The sequence below is a fragment of the Furipterus horrens genome, unplaced genomic scaffold, assembly GCF_987537825.1.
Source record: "Furipterus horrens unplaced genomic scaffold, mFurHor1.1.pri manual_scaffold_6, whole genome shotgun sequence".
Taxonomy (NCBI): Eukaryota; Metazoa; Chordata; class Mammalia; order Chiroptera; family Furipteridae; genus Furipterus; species Furipterus horrens.
In genome coordinates this window covers 172,086,014-172,091,332 of record NW_028327176.1, presented here as the reverse complement: position 1 = coordinate 172,091,332, position 5,319 = coordinate 172,086,014, and the positions used below count along the sequence as shown (strand labels likewise).

Genomic DNA, 5,319 nt, shown 5'->3' with positions numbered 1-5,319 from the left:
CTCCTAACTTGTACCTCATTCACCTAATTGAACACCCCAGCCTATAGGAGACCTCAAATCGGTGTTACCCAGAGCTTGGCTTTTGTCTTGACAGTTTTATATTACATGTCTTATCTTTGGATCTGTATTGACCTTGCTGAAAGAGATCAGAAAATGATCTATTTTGCCCTGGCTGATATGGCTCCATGGATTGAGTGCTGGCCTGCAAACCAAAGAATCACTGGTTCGGTTCCTACACAGGACACATGCCTGGGCTGTGGGCAAGTCCCCACTAGGGGACATGCTAGAGGCAACCTATTGATGTATCTCTCCCACATTGCTCTTTCTCTCCCTTTCTTTCTCCCTCTCTTCCTCTCTCTGTAAAAATAAATCAATAAAATCTTTTTTAAAGAAATTGTTCTATTTTATTGGAATTATTTCCTAAGTAACTGTTAATACCAGTTTTACAAATCGATATAATTAACTCATAGACTGGCAGCTTTCTTTGAACTTTTCTTTTTTTCTTTATTCTAATTTCTGGCTGTATCTCGTAAACATCTGCCTATAATTGATGTAATGACTGTCCTTGGGGTCCCAGTCAGCTCAGCAACAGACATTGTCATGCTTAGGAGCCAAGTAGCACTTATGTAAGGTAAAAAGTAACAAGCTGACATGCTGGGGAGGGAAAAGCTCACAGGCAAATCCCTCTAAAGAGTCCGTTTACCACAAAGCTGAGACTTATGCACACAAATATTAAAGGAAAATAATTCCTAGAATAACTTATACATGTGATTAAAACACTCCATATACTGAAAGTAGGGAGATTTCTTCAAGAGTTAGTCTGAGTATAATGTGTCAGAGGCTCCTCCTAGGGGTCCTCAAGCCTGCCTGCTCCCTCTGTGCCACCATAAAAGGGTAGAATTAGACCCAACATGTCACCTCCCCCTCTGTACCTCTACAGAAGTCATTCCATCCAGAGGTTCCCAAGTGTGTTTAAAATGTAAATTAAGCAGATTCATCATTACACCTCTCCACAGAGATGGTTCATTTAAGTAACTCAGAAATGTACCTCAATGGCCTACTTAGGGTCACCTGAGACGTCCTTTGTGTACTCTAGAAATGGATGTTCAAAGTGTAAAGTTCTGTTGCAGCCTCACTGCAGATCCAAAACCATTGCACCCAAGGACACTGGAGGGAGGAATGGATCATCTTGAATCTTTAGAGCAAGGCTCCTTCTGGTTGCCCTTTCTTCAGGCTCACCAAGTTCCCACATACCTGGAAACCCACATTTCAGCTCTCCTTTTTCCTATCTTACCTGTTCCAAAAGCTGTGTGAAGACAGAACATCAATTTTTAAAAGATTTTTTAATGAATCACTTTGATTAAATAAGTAGTTGGCCACATAGTCTTTTGTTGCCCCAAACTCGTCTTATTGCCACTCACCGTGATAGACACAGGGAAGACCACAGTCACGCTCCTGCCTTCATGGGAAGGTTGAACAGTGAACAAGAACCAGGTGCCTGTGGTCAGTGCTGTGAAGATGACAAACGTGGTGAACTGGGCGAGGCGGGTAGGAATGGGTGGGGTCAGGAAAGTTTTTCTCTAAGCAGATGATATTTGAACTATGACTTGGAGCATGAGACTAAGACTTTACATTTTATTTCATTGTATTTTATTGTCGCAACTTACATATTTTTACATCTAATAAAGTAAATATCAATCTTTAATATCCGACATAAACAGGATGCTCATTGGGCAGGTGGGGTGGGGCGGGAAATTCCTTTTTTTATTCCTGAGCCAAAGGGTTGTGAGACCAAAACATGAGAAAACCACTGTAGTTTAATTTATCCTCAGCCATGCAGGCCTGGTCCATGCCCTGCTCTGACATCATAGGCACCATTGTGATGCAACTGCAAAGCCCATCCTATATATTCCACTCTGGTGGGGCTGAGATTTTGTCCGGTAGAGCCCAGGAAGCTGATTGTGGTGACCTGTTGGACTAGGACTTGCGAGCTTTGTTCTTGCCTCTTGCCGTTACTTTGCGAGTTTGTTTTCTTTTTCTTACTGGTTTTGTTTTGTTTTCTACCATTTTTTTATTTTGTATTTTCTTGCTTTTCCTTTATTATTTTTCTTTCTTTTAATTTTTCTTATTTGTTTTTCTTTATCTTTTATTATTTATTTTTTTTTCTTTTCTTTTCTTTTTTGTTTTTGTTTTGTTTTTTGTTCTTATTTTGTAGCCACCATGGCTAATGACCTTGCAGCCACTGCTGACCTTCAGGAGCACTTCATTGGCAATTACATGCTCCTGCGCACCATTGGCAGTGGGTCCTTTGGCGAGGTGTGGTTGGCCACGCACTTGCCAACGGAGACAGAGGTGGTTGTCAAAGCCATTAGACCGTGCTATGTCAGTGATTATTTTGAAGAAGTTTATTGTCATAAGCAATTAAATCACCCAAATATCGCACAGCTATTTGAGCTGATTACCACCAAGGAGAAAAGTTACCTCTTCATGGAGCATATCAGCGGAGGGGACTTACTCGAATACTTGGAAAACTGCAGCCCCAGGACCGAGTCAGCAGCCCGACCCATGTTCCGGCAGCTCGTGTCGGCACTTCAGTACTGTCACCAGAAGAAAACCATCCACCGGGACCTGAAGCCAGAAAACATCCTGATGGACGGTGAGAGGAACCTCAAAATAATAGACTTTGGGATTGCTAGGGATTTTCTGGACTACACACTAACCAGCTTTTGTGGCACCCCGCCCTATATGGCCCCAGAGATCTTCCGGAGTCACAGCTCTGACGGCCCGAAGGTGGATATCTGGAGCCTGGGGATAGTTTTGTATAGGATGCTGGTGGGGGTTTTGCCATTTGAGGCTGTCACAGTTGAGGAGGTGAAGAATAAGATCCTGAGTGGGAAGTTCCGGGTACCACTGTCTCTATCCGAGGAAGGTCAAAATCTTTTATAAAAATTATTGACCCTCAACCCCAGCGAAAGGCCAACGCTGGAAGACATACTGCAAGACCCATGGGTCAACCTGGGCTGGGGGGAGGAACTGAGGCCCTACAGCGAGCCGCCCTGGGGTGACCTTGACCCTGAGGTGACAGAATGGAGGACATGGGGTTTACAAAGCAGGAGATCCAGAGGTCATTGACACAAAGGTGAAGTTTCTAATTCTGGTATCTTTTAGGAGCCCTCGTACTCACTCCATTTGCTGGAGCTGCTTTAGCCTGATGGACCTCACAGCACGGGAGATGTCATAATATACACAATGTTTTTAAGTAGCAAGGGCATCAAGGTTAAGTCACATGAACTCACACTTTCACAGTGTAATTTCCTTTTCAATTCTACTCTAGTATTTTTAATTATTACAAAAAGTAGCTCTCAGTTTGGTGCTAGTTATTTTTAACCCCCTCAAACTCCCACTAATCTTCATTTTACATGACAAGGAAACCAACCTCAGAATCAGGACCTTTGAGTAAGAAATGGGATTTGTCCAAGGAGTCCTGGTTTCTTTTATTGGATGATGGTATTAGAAATCAAGATCTGGGTGCTCGGTATGCTCATTGCTACTCTGTGACACTGCTTCTGGTCTCGTCTGACAGGGCAGGAACATATATGTGTGTACACTAACCTGTGTATATAAAAATGTAACAGGATAACAGTAACAGTATATGTATAAATACCGTAAAAATAGTGTAACCATCTATTTTTTTATTAACAGTACATGTATGAATACCATAAAACTAATGTAACCAATTATTTCTATATTATGCTAAATATGAATTCATACCAGTGTCTCCAATCTGTTAAGAAATGAATTATTCTATATTTTCCCTTGCTTATCTGTAAACTTCTTCTGCAATAGTGAGAAACCTGTTCTGACTGTCTGCCATTCATTTACTTAATTGCCCAATTCCCATGTGCCTGTACAGCAAATTCAGAATTGTTAACCTGTATCCTGTGGGACACAATTTACCAACCACAGAACAGCACTCATGCACAGTTTCTTCTGCCTTCAGTCTCACAGACTCCCTTCATTTCCGTGGTTACTTAGCTCAGCACCTTTTCCTTCCATCCTCTTCAGTGAGGTTTTATTTTCCTCCATACATTTGTAATATGATTGGATTGTTGTTGTTCTTCTCTATTTTAAACAAAAATCCTTTAGTTTAGCCATGTTTTATTCTTGATACTTTTTTCAGACCTATATTCCAGTTCACTAACTCTCTCTTTAACTGGGTTTACTGTACTATTATAAACCTTGGGGTTCTTCATTTTGATTATTATATTTTTCAGTTATGTATTTTTTGGGGGGGGTAAGAGGGGTTTTCTGGCTCATTTATTAATTTATTTTGCTTTCATTTTTTTCTCCCACTAAAATTTTTGTTGGTTTGTTTTTCTATTACAGTTGTCCTACATTTTTTCCCTAATGTTCCCCCACCCCTGCCCACACCTTCTCCCACAGTCAGTCCCCACCCAGTTGTCCATATCCGTGGGTCATTTATACATGTTCTTTGACTAGACCCTTCCCCTTCTTATCCCCTTCTCTCCCTCGCCCCTCCCCCCTTGTCACTGTTAGTCTTCTCCTTGTTTACATGCCTCTGGTTCAATTTTGCTCATTTGTATTGTTCACTAGTCTCCTGTATTAGGTGATATCATATGGTATTTTTCTTTCATTGCTTGGCTTATTTCACTAAGCATAATTCTCTCTAGTTCCATCCATATTGTTGCAAATGGTAGAAGTTCCTTCTTTCTGCTACATGGAACTCCATTGTGTAAATGTACCACAGTTTTTTGATCCACTCATCTACAAATGGGCATTTAGGCTGTTTCCAGCACTTGGCTATTGTAAATAGTGCTGCTATGAACAAACAAATGCATGGGTTCTTTTGAATTGGTGCTTCAGGATTCTTCAGATATGATTCTAGCAATGGAATCACTGGTTCAAAAGGCAATTCCATTTTTAGTTTTTTGAGGAAATTTCATACTGTTTTCCACGGTGGCTGCACCAGTCTGCATTCCCACCAACAGTGCACTAGGGTTCCCTTTTCTCCACATCCTCACCAGCACTTGTTTGTTGATTTGTTAATGATGGCCACTCTGACTGTTATGAGGTGGTATCTCATTGTGGTTTTTATTTGCATCTCTCTGATGGCTAGTGATGTTGAGCATTCTTTCATATGCCTATGGACCCTCTGTGTGTCCTCTTTGGAGAAGTGTTTGTTCAGGTCCTTTGCCCATTTTTTAATTGAGTTGTCTGTCTTCTTGGTGTTGAGATATATAAGTTCTTTATATATTTTGGAGATCAATTCCTTATCTGAGGTATCATTGGCAAATATAT

At 41.1% G+C, this 5,319-nt stretch overlaps 1 pseudogene; it reads left to right on the top strand.

Annotated features, from left to right (window-relative positions):
- Positions 1-2,220: 2,220 nt before the first annotated feature.
- On the top strand, positions 2,221-2,946 carry LOC150007840 (MAP/microtubule affinity-regulating kinase 3 pseudogene; annotated as a pseudogene).
- The last annotated feature ends 2,373 nt before the right edge of the window (positions 2,947-5,319 follow it).